At 43.4% G+C, this 18,172-nt stretch overlaps 1 pseudogene; it reads left to right on the top strand.

The window, feature by feature from the left end:
* The first annotated feature begins 16,405 nt into the window (after nucleotides 1-16,405).
* Nucleotides 16,406-16,523, top strand: LOC124712634 (annotated as a pseudogene).
* Nucleotides 16,524-18,172: the final 1,649 nt, after the last annotated feature.

The following is an 18,172-nucleotide window of genomic DNA, read 5'->3' as shown; positions in this document are numbered from 1 at the left end:
AATCTGCTTTTTAACTTAGTCTTTGCTATAAAATTTTTCACTTCACGTTACTAGTATGCTTTGTCACACATAGAAACTGTTAACATGCAACAATGATTTAAAGCTAACTATCCAGTCAAGAAACTGGGCAACTTATTTAGACAAGTATTACAAATGCATTGTTATAGTGAACAGACGACACAGTGTTGTTATTTGTACATTCTTGCTTGTTAGTTGCACGATCACGTAACGACTATAAGGCTCACATACTTAGAACATATACCGGCACTGCTAATGAGATTTTCATGCAACATTTTGGTTCACTTGAAAAGACATTCTTTATTTGAAGTACTTGCTGTGGGATTAAAGATGACTTAGCACTTGGTTTCTTTGACAGCTACACAATTATATCACGACGCTACTAATGTGTGACACAATTTACATTGTTGCTTTTGTGCTGTACCTGCTTTATATCTGCACAGTTTTTCTGAATTCTTCTGGAAAGTAAAACATGTTTAATAGTAACTTTGTGGTATAGCTACAATAAGAAAGCCTTTTTTTTGTAGCACAACAATACGTTACAGTGCAGTACTTTCTTGATCATGGTACTGTACGTAATAACTACGATATCTATACGCAAAGCATTTCACTTTTGTTTATCATGAGGTAAGTACATTGACTTCTGCATAACTTAGCTTTTGGAGAACGATAACTACGACACTTCCACAGAGATTATGTTGCAACAAGACGCACAGTTTAGCGCTATGGTACACGTATTTGAGTGATTAATTTTATACGTAAAACATTTATTTTCAAAGATTTTTGAATTACAAAGAAAGTTTTCCGTGATACTTTTCATTCCATTGCTGTAATCTGTAACACCTGAGGGTATAATTACATTAATCCTCAGGGGGTGCACGAAAGTCAGATTGCGTTGCGCTAAAAAAATATTATGTGTCAGTTTAAGCACAGTCATGTATAATTTTTCATAAGGGGACGTTTCAACGGACAGCGAACAAGGAGAACGGCTAAAAGACACAGACCTGACACAGTTCGAAATCCTCACATACAGAGCCAAAACAAGAGGAGAAGAAACGCACTAAAAAAGGAAAGGAAACACAAGGAAAAGAGAACAGAAATCGAAGGAAAGCAAGTAGGTAATCGTGACTGGCGGAACTCTTACCTAAAACCTGGGTGAGCCAGTCTCCCAGCAGCACATTAAAATCCTCTCCCTAAAATCCGAGGCAACAAATTGGACAGGACACCAAACCGTAAGACCTTACCCACAGTCGTTGCGTCGTCTTGCAAAATAGAGGGAAAATCCGGTGTCAAGGAAACCACCGCCCTCTGGTCAGAGAATAAAAGACAGTCAAGTAAAATGTGGCGGACAGTAATCTGGACGCCACAAGCACTGCAGATTGGGGGGTCCTCCCGCCGGAGTAAAAAACCGTGCGTTAAGGGACTGTGCCCGATGCGGAGGCGAGTGAGGAGAACCTCATCCTGCCTGCACGACTGGTAGGACGTACGCCATGGCCGCGTGGTGGCCTTCACCAGACGCAGCTTATTTTCACCGACTGCCAGCCATTCCTCTTCCCATTGATGCAAAACACGAAAACGTAAAATGGAGGTAACAGCATGGAGGGGAACGGCACATTCAACAACGTGAGGGAGGGAACATGCATCTTTGGCAGGATTCACGAAAAGAACGCCTCCTTTCCTCCAGAGACTCCCACCCGAGTTCCTGCAGCATTTCCGTAACACTCGCGTGATGATCAAACCTACCGGTAACAAATATAGCAGCCCGCCTCTGAAGTGCTTCTAGGTCCTCCCTCAATCCGACCTGATACGGATCCCAAACACTCGAGCAGTACTCAAGAATAGGTCGTATTAGTGTTTTATAAGCGGTCTCCTTTACAGATGAACCACATCTTCCCAAAATTCTACCAATGAACCGATGACGACTACCCGCCTTCCCCACAACTGCAATTACATGCCTGTCCCACTTCATATCGCTCTGCAATGTTACGCCCAAATATTTAATCGACGTGACTGTGTCAAGCGCTACACTACTAATCGAGTATTCAAACATTACAGGATTCTTTTTCCTATTCATCTGCATTAATTTACATTTATCTATATTATAGCTGTCATTCTTTACACTAATCGCAAATCCTGTCCAAGTCATCTTGTATCCTCCTACAGTCACTCAACGACGACATCTTCCCGTACACCACAGCATCATCAGCAAAAAGCTGCACATTGCTATCCACCCTATTCAAAAGTTCATTTATGTAGATAGAAAACAACAGCGGACCTACCACACTTCCCTGGGGCACTCCAGATGATACCCTCACCTCCGATGAACACTCACCATCGAGGACAACGTACTGGATTGTATTGCCTAAGAAGTCTTCGAGCCACTCACATATTTGGGAACCAATCCCATATGCTCGTAGCTTGGTTAGGAGTCTGCAGTGGGGCACCGAGTCAAACGCTTTCCAGAATTCAAGGAATATGGCATCCGTCTGATGCCCTTCATCAATGGTTCGCAAGATACGGGGTATTAGGAAAATCCAATTACAAACTTCTGGAATCTGAGGAGGAAGGTGAAAAATTAATATTTTGCATTGGAACCCATGTTCAGGAACGTGTTGTTTCCTTGTTACAACCATTTGGAAACATGTTAATAGAGCGAACACTTTCAGAAGTCGCAGTTTCTACGTGACCCAGTACATCGCTTGTTTTACAGTTCCATTCACTTCTAGACAAAGAAGTTGCTCGTTTACCCGCTGACGGTTTCTCTTTAACGTGATGCAGTACGAGCTCTGCCATTTTATTGTGCGGCGTCTCCTTGTAGGACCACAGTCGCGCCTGTTGACGGTCAAGGTACCCTTTCCCGAAGCTGTTGCGCAATTGTGGAGAAAAGGTCGTGCGATGGAGGCGGACGTTGTGGAGAACGATCTCGATAACGGCGACGAGCAGGCCTTATATTACCATGGACTTTGCTCCCGGCGGGGTCAGGGATTTTCACCTGCCTCGAGATGACTGGGTGTTTGTGTTGTCTTCATCATTTCATCATCATCCAGGAAAGTGGCGACATTGGACTGAGCAAAGATTGGGTAATTGTACGGGCGCTGATTACCACGCAGTTGAGCGCCCCACAAACCGAACATCATCATCATCATCACCATGGACTTCGCCATTCAGAATGATCATGCTGGTGAATCCTGCATATTGCTCCAACACTTACAGACACGTAAACGAGGCATAAACCAGGTCAGTGAGATAGGACAGACATCAAATGACATCAGCCAAGCCGGCCGGAGGTGCCGAGAGGTTCTAGGCGCTGCAGTCTGGGGCCATGCGACAGCTACGGTCACAGGTTCGAATCCTGCCTCGGGCATGGGTGAGTGTCATGTACTTAGGTTAGTTAGGTTTAAATAGTTCTAAGTTCTAGGGGACTGATGATCTGAGCAGTTAAGTCCCATAGCGCTCAGAGCCATTTTGAACATCAGCCAATTCGACGTAACTACTCCCACAAGGACTACCCTGTTGCATACCTACTGAAACGGCCCCTTGGAACAATTTATACATGACTTGCCTAAACTGACACACAATATTTTTAGCGCAACACAATCTGACTTTCAAAAATCCCTACAAAAGAATGGCCCTGACCAACATTAACCTATACGTTTCACAAATCACTTACCTCACAAAAATCTTCGTTAGTCAAACTACTGCAATACAGCGAGCGCCACTACTGCCAGCTAAATAAAAGATTCCAACTACGGAAGGCACTAACTACTGATAGGCATAGTTAGCAAATGAAAGATTTTAATAGAGAACAAACATTGTATTTACCTTAATAGTCGTAATATATATAGCAGTTCATGACATCCAGTCTTACAAATTTCAAAACTCCGCCATTTCTCTCCCCACATCCACCACTGCTGGCGGCTCACCTCCAACTGCACAACGCTACGCACTGTTAACAGCCAACAGCCCAACGCTACAATAGCGAGTATTACAACAATGCCAACTAGCCACAGACTGCACACAGCACAGCCAGTGATTTTCATACAGAGCGCTACGTGGCGTTACCAATAAGAAAACCTAAACAGCCTACTTACACTACCTAACAAACATGTTTTCAAACGGCTGTAGTACGGAAACGGTATGTTTAGGGACACGAGTTTCTAATATGTCAAAAATCCGCCTCAGTTGTGAAACATTACCGGTCTTTACCCAGGTTTCAGCTAGAGTAATTTTGCCTTATTCAGAAGCATAAAATAACCTAATACATGCCAGAATAAGGCGCGGTCAAACATAAAAGCTAAAGTACCGTGGTACCATGTCAAGCTACGTTACTTAGCTGCTACCACGGTACTTTAGCTTTTATGTTTGACCGTGCCTTATTCTGGCATGCATTAGTTTATTTTATGCTTCTGAAGAAGGCTAGATTATTCTAGCTGAAACCTGGGTAAAGACCACTAACATTTCGCAACTGAGGCGGAATTTTGCCATATTAATTTATCACAGTTGCTGACCGGGCTGCAACATGTTAAAATCACGAGTTTCTATTCAAAAAATTATGTACTCACTCTCCTCTACAAGCCGTAGAAGTTTTTTTGGGAATTTCCGAACAAGCAGTATTTCAGAAACTGGGGTAGGTGGAAATGTACGGTTGCAACTATGGTGTTTACACTCAGTTTAAATTTTAGTAGCCGTTTAACTGACTTCAATGTGTGTACCATCTGTAGCACGCAGCATCTGCAAACAATATCCCTACTACTCGCATGTCTGGCCTAGCTTGTCATAATTAACTTGTGCCGTTGCTACTATGATGCGAACTTGCTGTTCTGCGGGTCTCTTACTGGGAACTGGTGGACACTATCCTTCACAAAGCCCCAAAGAAGAAATTTCTTGGGGTTCCACTATCCTCCACAAGTTTGGTAACACCGAACCGTGCGTTATAACATGAGGTGTGTGAGACAAGCAATGAGACTGATTTTTTTGTCTACCAAAGTCTCTATTTTTTGCAAACAACAATAAAATTAGGTGACAAAAGTCGTGGGATAGTGAGGTGAACACACACAAGTAGCGGTAGTTCAAATGGTTCAAATGGCTCTGCGCACTATGGGACTTGACTTCTGTGGTCATCAGTCCCCTAGAACTTAGAATTACTTAAACCTATCTAACCTAAGGACATCACACACATCCATGCCCGAGGCAGGATTCGAACCAACGACCGTAGCGGTCGCGCGGCTCCAGGGTGTAGCGGGTAGAACCGCTCGGTCACCCCGGCCGGGGTGGCGGTAGTATCGCATACACAACATACAGGGTGGTCGGAAATTCCCGTTAGAGACTTCTAGGACTTGTAGAGAGGAGTGAGTGCATCGTATTTTGAACAGGAACCCATGTCCGGAAACGTCATCAAACTAGACTACAGAGCGTCAAAGTTACAGGCGAGGGCGTCTGTAAATGTACGTATACACGGGGTGATCCCGTGATGATCTTACAGACTTTATAGGATGATGGAGAACGATAAATGACTTAATTTGAAGTAAGGATCCCTGTACTGGAAACGAACTAGTCGAAAGTTATAAACGGAAACCATTCTGATACCTCTGGCAGTTGAATACATGTACCGGTTCTTGTGTTGCGAAGAGTGTAGGGTTGGTAACTTTCAGTGGTGGTAGTGTTGACGAAAACGAGAAAAAATATCCAATAAACGTGGGCTCTAAATTGCGTGCCTGAGGAGCTATGATCATTCGTTCATCTTCGCTAACGTGAAACACATCTCCTCTGCTGAGCAAGTGTTCATAGCTGTTAAGGTACGCACTTTAGAACCCACGTTTACTGGACATTTTTTCTCGTTTTTGTCCACACTGCAACTGAAAGTTACCAACCCTACACTCTTCGCAACACAAGAACCGGTACATGTATTCAACTGTCGGAGGTATCAGAACGGTTTTCGTTTATAACTTTCGAGTCGTTCGTTTCCGGTACAGGGATCTTTACTTCAAATTAATACATTTATCGTTCTCCGTCATCCTGTAAAGTCTGTAACATCATCACAGAATCACCCCGTGTATACGTACATCTACAGACGCCCGAGCCTATAACTTTGACTCTCTGTAGTCTCGTTGGGCGACGTTTCCGGACATGGGTTCCTGTTCAAAATACGATGTACTCACTCCCCTCTACAAGTTCAAGAAGTCTGTAACGGGGAATTTCCGACCACCCTGTATAAAAGGTCAGTACATTGGCAGGGCTGTCACTGGAACGTAGCTGATACACGTGAACAGGTGCCCGACGTGAGTATGGCTGCACGACAGCAATTAACAGACATTAAACGCGGAATAGTAGTTGGAGCTATGAGCATGGGCTATTCCATTTCATTAAGGAATTCAGTACTCCGAGATCCAGTGCGTCAAGAGTGTGCTAAGAATGCAACATTTCAGGCATTACCTCTCACCACAGACAATCCAGTAGTCGCTGGTTTTCACTTGACGACTGAGAGCGGCGGCGTTTGCGTAGAGGTGTTAGCGCTGACAGACAAACAACAGAATAACCGCTGAAATCAATATGGGACGTAGACAAACGTATCCACTGGGCCAGTGTGACGAAATTTTCTGTTGACGGGCTACGGTAGCAGACGACCAACGCGAATGTCTTGCTAATAGTACGACATCGCCCGCAGCTCCTCTCTCGGGCTAGTGACATTATCGGTTGGATCTTGGACGATGGGAAATAGTGGCCTGGCCAGATAAGTCCCGAATTCACTTGATAAGAACTGACGATAGGTTTCTAGCGCGGCACAGACCTCACGGAGCCATAGACCCAGATTGTCAGCAAGGCACTGTGCAAGCTGGTGATGGCTCTGTAATGATGTGGGCTGTATTTACATGGAATTAACTGGGTCCTCTGGTCCAACTCAACCGACCAATGACTGGAAATGGCTATATTCGGTTACTTGGAGACCATTTTCAGCCATTTGTGGACTTCATTTTCCTACACAACGATGGATTTCGTCTGGAAGAAATGCGTCACGTCACAGGGTCACAGTTGTTCGCAGTTGGTTAGAATAACATTCTGGACAGTTCCAGCGATTGATTTGCCCACTCAGATTGCCCGACATAATTCCCATCGAACATTTATGGGACATAATCGAGAAGTCAGTTCGTGCACAAAGTCTTACACCACAGTTATGGACGGATATAGAGGCAGCTTGGCACATTATTTCTGCAAGGGACTTCCAAAGACTTGTTGAGTAAATGTCGAGATGCTGCACAATGCCGGGAAAAAGGAGGTCCAACAAGATATTAGGAGGTATTTCACAGCTTTTGTCACCTCATTGTATTGTCGCCTTCAAAGTAGTTCACTTCGGCAGTTAAACACCGGTGGAGTCGTTGATCCCAGTGTTGGAAGCAGCATTGAAAGGCTTCTACAGGTAAAGCCTTAAAAATGTCGGTCGTATTCTTCTGAATATTCGCCATATATCCAACGTGACGCCCTACTAAGACATTTTTCAATTTTGGGAGAAGGAAGATGTCACAAGGACTCAGATTAGGCGAATACGAGGGCCGTGGTGCAACAAAAACGATTTTCGAGATCAAACAGTCCCTAATGGAAGTAACTGTGTGACGTGAGCGTTTTTCATCATGCAGCATCCACTTGTCTGCAATATCCCGTCCCACTCGATTCACCCTTTTTGGGAACCTTTCAAGGACATCTTTTTAAATCTCTTGGTTAACAGTTGGTCTTGGAGGAACAAATTCTTTATGTAAGATACTCCTACTGCCAAATAAGCAAAGCAGCATTGCTTCAATTTTTGATTTGGTCGTTAGAGCTTTTCCGGTCCAGGGAATTTCTCATTGTGCCTCTGCTTACTTTGTCGCTTTGTCTCAGGATAATACTAAAAAATTCAGGATTCATCACCTGTGATCACACGACTGAACTATTTGTGGTCGTTTGCGATCCTCTCAAGAAGATCAAAGTACACGTTAATTCGCTTGTCCTTCTGGTCAATTATGAGATTTATTTTGGCACAAACATTTCGCTTGTGCAAAATTTTGGTCATCATTTGACGTACGGTGAAAGTGTTTAACAGGCTATCCATCATCCTTGTTATTAAACGTCTATCTGATCTCACAAGAGCACGCACACGTCCGACGTTTTCGTCAGTTTTTGAGCTTCAGGGTGTTCATGAGCAAGGTGCATCGTCAGTGTGTTCCTGACGTTCAGAAAATAATTCGTACCAACGAAAAGCTTGGGTTCTTGATAAGGAATGTTCCCCACAGGCCTGTTTACACTTTTCGAAGGTCACACTCGCGGAGTCTCCAAGTTTAACACAACGTTGACAGCATAACGGTGTACTAATTTCTGCTGTTCCATTCTCGTAATACAGAACAAAAACACAAGTTCACTGATGGCGCTCTCTAAAACCATGTTACGGCTGTTCGGAGCTGAAACTCGGATGGAGCGTCTGGGAGGGCCGAATATACCGGTCTACACCTCTATAACAGCTCAGCCATACCAGGTCGCTCGCAATGTTGTCAGTCTCATTACTTTTCTCACGCACCTTGTGTGTGAGGTACTGGTTAGGATATTGAGTAGTTTGCTCAGATAACCATTAATAATGACACAGTAGTGTATAGACAGTTATTATACATATACATACGTACTGGTATTGCCCAGTTTCATGTAAACTAACTTTACCTGTCCAAGTAGTTCTACTAAACTAGCCAGGTGGCGCCAGTAGACAGCAGAAATGTGTAGCGGTACATGATTTACAGCTCTGTTTAGTTGTAATTCTGTTTGTATAGAGGTAGGATATGCCGCGAAAGAAGGTAGTACACGCAGCGAAAGTAACTGAAAATGGCCCCAAAGTTCCAAATTCCTTATGATTAACCGGTGAACATAATCAGTTTGCATCAGGAATGCAGTAGTATCCGCCAAATATCAGAGAAATTGCAGGTTTCATCAGTAGAGTTCACAAGACTATACACAGGCATTGAGATACATGCTCTTATTATAATCGTTGCCGCTCAGGAGCACACAGCAAAATTTGAGAAATCCAGGAAAAGTATTTTTTGTAGTGACTAATAAGAGTAATAGGCTAAAAACTGTCCGTGGGTTGACTGCTGAACTAGGCACAACTAGGGATACACCAGTCAGTAAGCTAATAGAAAGACGGCGCCTTGCAGAAAAAATCTTCCAGGATAATGCAGCAGCAAGGATACCATTGTTGCACCCTGTTAACAAGGAGATAAGGCTTCAACGGGCTGCTACAAACCAGAATTCGAAGGTACGGGATAAGGAAAGAGTATTACTCTCCGATGAATCCAAGTTCGAAATACTTGGATGTAAAAGTCATCAATTCGTACACCGGTTACTTCGTGAAGGCATGAATCCTCAGTGTGAAACATGGAGGGGGTTATGTGATGGTATGGGTATCTTTTGGAGCCAAAGAAGTCGGAGATATTGTGAAAATAGGTGCAAAAATGAAACAAAAGGATTATTACACCATTCTCCAACCAGCCAAGACATCCGAGTGCTTCTCATTGGGAAAGGGTTTGTCTTGCAGCAACGCAACGACCCAAAACATATATGTGAAAATTATGTAAAATCTCTAGAGGTTCAGCAAATTTTGAAATACATGGAATGGTGGCCCCGTTCCCTGATTGTTACCCAATCGAACCACTACGGGATGAGTTGGACAAGATGATCCCGAAACGTTGAATCATGAGAGGGACACACATCTCAGAGGTCCTGCAGCTAGAATGAAAACTAACTCCTACTGAAATCCTGCGAAAATTGGCCCATCGCATGCCGAGAGTACGCAAGGAAGTGATTAAACCAAAGGGGGGGCTGTTTTGAGGAATCCAAAATTTAATAGTGGCTTTTATCTATGTATTGTTTGAGCTTAATTAACATTTAGAAAAATATTAAGATTTATAATTTATTTTCTTTCCACTGTCCATAACCATTTGGTGTTTCCAAACCTATGGAGTTTAGTGTACCTCTAGAGACCTTCTGGACCAGGAAATGGGTCCTCCTCTGCCTGTCCAGTGACCTGGAGGTGTGTCGTCCAAAACCTTCTTAACAATCGAAGCCCAGTGAGGTGAGACACAACCCTACTGCAGCGTGGTTTCAGGTTACATGTCTTCTACTTGTAGAAATGCAAACTGTTCCAGCATGTCGAGATAAACAGTCGTGGTTATTGACGACCCCACAAGGAAAACTAGTCCAGCTCCAAAGTTATGAAGCAGACCGCGCCATACGTTTACGTCTGGAATGACACACACAACTTCCATGCTCGGAGCCCAGATCCTCACATTGTGTCGGTTTACATTCCCAGACACGTGAAAGCAAGCTTTGTTCATAAACATCACATTTTGTAAAATTGTCTGAATCATAGTTAATGTGACTCAGAATCTCAACTGCAAATGTCTAGCGCTTTGGCCTGTCTTGTAGGTTGAAGCGCATGATGCAGCTGCATCTTATAGGCACGAAGCTTCGATTTTTTGCATAGCTCCCTGTGCTTCGTTGCTGATGGTAGATCCAGTTGTTCAGACGCTTGACAGGTTGATTTAGTTGCCTCCGGAAAAATGCTTGTTCCACCCATTCCACCTTCACATCTCTTGTGCACAGAAGACGATTCTGGGTTCCTTGAACCTCGCGTACCACCACTGTCTAACGGTCGGATATGATGTTGGTGTGCTGTAACATGTCCGTTGAGTTCCACAACACGTATGTGTCAGATTTGGTTCCCATAAAATAATTCGAGACACAGTTCCATCTGCCCGGGGGGGGGGGGGGGGGGGGGGATAGAAAGACAATTTCGCCATAAACAGTCAGGAAGACAAAGAAGGGTAGCTTTAGGTGTTGTGTGTGAACATTATGCCACAGACTGCACCTTCTCCAATATTTGAAATATACGTGATCAAAGTCGTAAAGGTGATTTGCATCATCCTGCATATTTGCTGGGTCTGCAGACCAACCATGCTATTATCTCGGAACAGTAATTCAGCAACCCATCAGGTTGTCATAATCAGGTGAGGGCGCGTTTTGATGAATCTAGCCAGAATACGTTTTCTTACGTCTTTCACTCCCAACTAGTGAGATCACGGGCTGTTGTAGAATTTCACATTTTCATCCAAATATCGAAGCATGCCATGAGAGAGACAGAGGCAATTCCAACAGGGAACGTTTGGGACGGGGCGATTTCCAATCTATCATACGCCTGATGACCAAGAAAAATGACGTTTAAAGCTTTAGAGAAAAGTGTGAGTCTTGATCATTCGTTCCGATTTATAAGGTTCATTCTCCATTTTTCATTTTTACATCAATGGAAAGAGTGGGCTGTCCGAATAATCAGCCGTAGATAATCATAAACTTGGCACCCAATACCAGAGACACTGCTGTTGGTGCAGAAGAAAACCCAGGGTGGCACTTTGTATGCCACAACTAACCATAAACGCCTGCTTGAGAAATTATCACTACTTTCCTACAATACAAAGTGAAGGTACAGTGGCCGAGTGATGTAAGAAGCGAAGATCCGTACCCAAAGACTGGAGAGTTGCACAGATCGCTAATATTGAAAAAAGGCAGTAGAAATAATCCACTTAATTACAGGCCCATATCGGTAACTTCGATATGCAGCAGGATTTTGAAGCAGATATTGTGTTCTAACATTACGAAGTACCTTGAAGAAAACGGTCTATTGACACACAGTGAACATGGGTTTAGAAAACATCGTCCTTGTGAAACACAACTTCCTCTTTATTCGCATGAAATGTTGAATGCTATTGACAAGGGATTTCAGATCGATTCCGTATTTCTGAATTTCCGGAAGGCTTTTGACACTGTACCACACAAACTGCTTGTAATGAAATTGCATGCTTACGGAATATGGTCTCAGTTATGTGACTGGATTTGTGGTTTCCTGTCAGAGAGGTCACAATTCGTAGTAACTGACGGAAAATCATCGAGTAAAACAGAAGTGATTTCTGGCGTTCCCCAAGGTAGTTTTATAGGCCCTTTGCTGTTCCTTATCTATATAAACGATTTGGGAGACAATCTGAACAGCCGTCTGAGGTTGTTTGCAGGTGACACTGGCTTTTATCGACTAATAAAGTCATCCGAAGGTCAAAACAGATTGCGAAACAATTTAGAAAAGATATCTGAATGGTGCGAAAATTGCAGTTGACCCTAAATAACGAAAAGTTAAATCAGTCAAATCTGAAGGCCGTAAACTCAACTAAATACATAGGAATTACAATTACGAACAACTTAAATTGGAAGGAACACATAGAAAATGTTGTGGTGAAGGCTAACCAAAGACTGCGTTATACTGTCAGGACACTTAGAAAATGCAACCGTTCTAAGGAGACTGCCTACGCTTGTTCGTCCTCTTTCAGAATACTGCTGCGCGGTGTGGGATCCTTAACAGATAGGACTGACGGAGTATATCGAAAAAGTTCAAAGAAGAGCAGCACATTTTGTATTATCGCGAAATAGGGGAGAGTCACTAAAATCATACAGGATTTGCGCTGGAGAGCATTAAAAGAAAGACGTTTTGGGTTGCGACGGCATATTCTCACGAAATTACAATCACCAACTTTCTCCTCCGAAGGCGAAAGTATTTTTTTGACACCGACCTACATAGGGAGAACGATCACCACGGTAAAATAAGGGAAATCAGAGCTCGTACGGAAAGATATAGGTGTTCGTTCTCTCCGCGCGAGATTGGAATAATAGGGAATTATCAAGGTGGTTCGATGAACCCTCTGATAGGCACTTAAATGTGATTTGCAGAGTATCCATCCATGTAGATGTAGATGTAGACTAAGAAACGATGACTCACTGTGGGCTATGTACCTCTGTCCACTAAGTGAGACCGTCGTTTTTAATATCACATTTTCCTTCATGGGTAGACCTTGTCCCTTTTCATAACTTTACTAGGCAACTAGCCACTCTAATTTCACCCGGTGCTTTTAGCAGAATAATGTTATCAGTAAGAGCTCCAGAAGTATGTGTCAATCCTCAGTAAATCTTTCTTAATGCTCTGTTGTGTGGTATCACATGAAATTGGATATCATAAATGGCAGTTGCTGACAAGAATAATATACAGAGAACTGAAAAAAAATGATGATCAGTTTCACTGTAGGGAAGGTAAGCGCCCCATACAGGCAGTTGTGACGCAGTAAATAATGGAAACACGACACGCTCATAAGATTTTTCGACCTGGAAAAAACGTTCGACAGTGTGAAATGGTACAAGATGTTCGAAATTCTGAGGAAAACGGGTGATATACAATAGGTACGGGAGCTAAGAGGCAACAATAAGAGTGGAAGACCAAGAGCAAAGTACTAGTATTAAAAAGGATGTAAAACAGGGATGTAGTCTTGTGCCCCTTGTGTCCCATTAATACATCGAAGAAGCTGTGATAGAATAAAAGAAAAGATTCAAGGTAAAATTATCTTCTCAGTGAACGCGCAGAAGAATTACAGGATCCTTTGAATGGAATACACCGTCTAATGAGTACAGAATACGAATTGAGAGAAAACGTAAGAAAGATTAAAATGATGAGAAGTAGCAGAAATGAGAACAGCAAGAGACTAAGTATCAGAATTGGTGACAACGAAGTAGATGGAATTAAGGAATTCTGCTACCTAGGCAGAAAAATAACCCATGACGGACAGAGCAAGGAAGACATCAAAAGCAGACTAGCACTGGCAAATGGGCATTTCTGGCTAAGAGAATCAAATACTCCTTAATTTGAGGAAGAAGTTTCTGAGAATGTACTTCTGGAGCATAGCATTATATGCTAGCGAAACAAGGTCTGTGGGAAAACCGGAGCAGAAAAAAATCGAAACGTTTGAGATGTGGAGTTACTGAAGAATGCTGAAAATTATGTTGATTGATATGGCAAGGAATGAGGAAGTTCTCCACAAAATCGACGGGAAGAGGAATATACGGAAAACACTGAGAAGAAGAAAGGACAGGATGATAGAACATGTAGTAAGATATCAGAGAATAGCTTCCATGGTACTAGAGGGAGCTGTAGAGTGTAGAAACTTTGGAGCGGGACAGAGATAGCATACTTCCAGCAAATGAATGAGACAGTTTGCAAGTGCTACTCTGAGAAGAGAAGGTTGATACAGGAGAGGAAATCGTGGCGGATGGCATCAAACTAGTCAAAAGCATGATGAGAGAGAGAAAGGGTAGAAATGTAGATATTAAAACCCCCCTTTCTGTGGGTTCCACTGACTACAATATCACCTCTTGAACTGCCCAGCAGACCCGTTGAAACGATTGACATCTATTGGCCACGCTGAGGCTTTCACTGACCCTGTTGTTTCAGGCTTGCTCTAAGTTCCTGATTGCTAGTGCACACTCGTGCGAACTCACAACTAGCAGTCCTCTGGACTTGGGAACGCTGAGCGAATGCAATCAAAACTGTGAGTCCTCACTCCAGCAAAGGAGAAGCGACAACATTCAGACTAGCTTCAATAAATGCAGGAAACCTGCCTCACGGCAACGCAATAAGAGTGACCAGCATTCGTCGGACATTTGGATTAGGTGGATGAGACAGATTCTAGTCCTTAAAAACACATGTTCCGTATCTCAGTTGATAAAAAACGGAAACTTTGTAGTATCTCATTGTTGTTCGTCTGTCCGTGTGTTTGTCCGACTGTTGAAAATCCTTTTTCTCAGGAACGGGTTGATGTATCAAGTGGACATTGATGCCACATAGCACGTTCTAAGATCCCTTGGAGATATAAAAAATTGAAGCTTCTAAGTCGATTAAGTCAAAAGGTTCGACCGTTTGTGTCGTAAATTTTGATACTCGCAAACTCACTCACCAAGTACTGTAGAACACTTCCCAGTAAATTGTTAAGTTTTAATTATATCACACGAAAACCTTTTTGCTATCGGACTGCCCTTCGATGAAGACCACTTTTTCTCAATGATCTGTAGACGTATCAGTTTCAAACTTATGTCGGATTCTAAGCTATCGGCGATGTAGACGATTTAAGCTTCTACGTCAGTGCAATCTAAAGATACCGCCATTCACGTCACGTTTAATGAACAAATTAAAAGCATATGGACTATCAGATCAATTGGGTGATTGGATTGAAGAGTGCCTAGATAACAGAACGCAGCATGTCATTGTCAATGGAGAGAAGTCTTCCGAAGTAAGAGTGATTTCAGGTGTGCCGCAGGGGAATGTCGTAGGACCGTTGCTATTCACAATATACATAAATGACCTTGTGGATAACATCGGAAGTTCACTGAGGCTTTTTGTGGATGATACTGTAGTATATCGAGAGGTTGTCACAATGGAAAATTGTACTGAAATGCAGGAGGATGCGCAACGAATTGAAGCATGGTGCAGGGAATGGCAATTGAATCTAAATGTAGACAAGTGTAATGTACTGCGAATACATAGAAAGAAAGATCCTTTATCATTTAGCCACAATATAGCAGGTAAGCAACTGGGAGCAGTTAATTCCATAAGTTATGTGGGAGTAGGCATTAGGAGTGATTTAAAATGGAATGATCATATAAAGTTGGTCGTCGGTAAAGCAGATGCCAGACTGAGATTCATTGGAAGAATCCTAAGGAAATGCAATCCGAAAACAAGGGAAGTAGGTTACTGTACATTTGTTCGCACACTGCTTGAATATTGCTCACCAGTGTGGGATCCCTACCAGATAGGGTTGATAGAAGAGATAGAGAAGATCCAACGGAGAGCAGCGCGCTTCGTTACAGGACCATTTAGTAATCGCGAAAGCATTACGGAGATGATAGATAAACTCCAGTGGAAGACTCTGCAGGAGAGACGCTCAGACGCTCGGTACGGGCTTTTGTTGGAGTTTCGAGAACATACGTCACCGAGGAGTCAAGCAGTGTATTGCTCCCTCCTACGTATATCTCGGGAAGAGAGCATGAGGATAAAATCAGAGAGATTAGAGCCCACACGGAGGCATACCGACAATCTTTCTTTCCACGAACAATACGAGACTGGAATGGAAGGGAGAACCGATAGAGGTACTCAAGGTACCCTCCGCCACACACCGTCAGGTGGCTTGCGGAGTATGCATGTAGATGTAGATATTTTGATACCCGCAAACTCACTCGTCAAAATCTATTCCTGATGACATTGAATAATGAAATTTGGCAAGCAGCAGATTTTCGCTGTAAAAGTAATGGAAGAAACTAAAATTGAGAGTTTGTAGTCATAACATACGAAAAAATATTTTTTTGAAACTTCCTGGCAGATTAAAACTATGCGCCGGACCGAGACTTGAACTCGGACCTTTTAATCTGCCAGGAAGTTTCATATCAGCACACACTCCACTGCAGAGTGGAAGTTTCATTCTGGAAATATTTTTATGTCACTTGTTGTCGGTCTGTCAACGGCCTTGCCGCAGTGGATACACCGGTTCCCGTCAGATCACCGAAGTTAAGCGCTGTCGGGCTTGGCCGGCATTTGGATGGGAGACCATCCGGGCCACCATGCGCTGTTGCCATTTTTCGGGGTGACTCAGCCTCGTGATGCCAACTGAGGAGCTACTCGTCCGAATAGTAGCGGCTACGGTTATCCGGTTATCATACCGTCCGCGAGAGCGGTGTGCTGACCACACGCCCCTCCCATCCGCATCCTCAGCTGAGAATGACACGGTGGTCGGATCGTCCCGATGGGCCACTTGTGGCCTGAAGATGGAGTGCCTGCTTGCTTTGCTTTGTTGTCGGTCTGAGTGTGTGTCCGACTCTTAAGACCCTTTTCTTCTCAGGAACTGATATACGTATGGCTTTGAAGTTTATGTCGCATATTACAGTCTACTGTTCCCTTGTGATGTAAAATCTTCTGCGTCAGTGCAGTTCTGAGACGAGACTATTTATATAATATATTCCGATACTTTGCCTGTATCGATATCGATAACAGATAAAAATTGGTGAAGTTCTAAATTCCCGAGTTGGATGATTTATATACATAATTAAGTCTGTACAGAGCCGTCAGTGCTTAGTACTACTCGCATTACTCCAGATATTTTAATGACTTTCTTTGTGTAGTCCCTCTGCATCACGAATGAACTTCCTACATAGTTGCTTTGCTGAAAGATAGGAAATACATAATTAGTGTTCTTTTCTTGGAATTTCCGATTTTCCGAAGATTATCTCAATTGGAATGAGATTTTCACTCTGCAGCGGAGTGTGCGCTGACATGAAACTTCCTGGCAGAATAAAACTGAGTACCGGAGCGAGACTCGAACTCCGGACGTTTCCCTTTCACGGGCAAGTGCTCTACCATCTGAGCTACCCAAGCACGACTCACGTCCCGTCCTCACAGCTTTATTTCTGACAGCACCTCGTCTCATACTTAATTTCGCAGGAGAGCTTCTGTAAAGCTTGGAAAGTAGGAGACGAGGTACTGGCAGAAGTAAAGCTGTGAGGACGGGGCGTGAGTCGTGCTTGGGTAGCTCAGATGGTAGAGCACCTGCCCGCGAAAGGCAAAGGTCTCGAGTTTGAGTCTCGGTCCGGCACACAGTTTTAATTTTCCAAGAAGTTTCATTATGTCAACTAATCAGGTCCAATACAGGTGTCCCTACGATAGGACTCTCAGCCACCACAATTTTCAGCGTTAGCGTCGCAGGTGATGGGAGTTGACTATTCGCAGCGCCTAAAGGTTACACTCAGATCTTTCGATCACGACACGTTCATCGAATCTATTATACAAGTTTTGCTAACAATTAGTAAACGTAGGCGGTATAACTTTGGATTGACTAAGTACTATAATGTATTCAGTAACTGTACAGTAGCAAAAAGAGATCCAAAATACACTGTGATCAAAACTATCCGGACACCCCCAAAAACATACGTTTTTGATATTAGGTGCATTTTGCTGCCACCTATTGCCAGGTACCCCTTATTAGCTACCGCAGAGGTCATTGGACGTCATGAGGGAGCAGAATGGGGTACTCCGCGGAAATCACGGACTTCGAATGTGGGGAGGTGATTGGGTGTCACTTACGTCATACGTCAGTATGCGAGTTTTCCACGCTCCTAAACATCCCTAGGTCCATTGTTTCTGATGTGATAGTGAAGTGGAAACGTGAAGGGACATACAGCACAAAAGCGTAGAAGTTGGGCTCTTCTGTTGACTGACAGAGACCGCTGA

The sequence above is a fragment of the Schistocerca piceifrons genome, chromosome 8 (assembly GCF_021461385.2).
Source record: "Schistocerca piceifrons isolate TAMUIC-IGC-003096 chromosome 8, iqSchPice1.1, whole genome shotgun sequence".
NCBI classification, from domain to species: domain Eukaryota; kingdom Metazoa; phylum Arthropoda; class Insecta; order Orthoptera; family Acrididae; genus Schistocerca; species Schistocerca piceifrons.
This window is presented reverse-complemented; position numbering and strand designations above follow the sequence as displayed.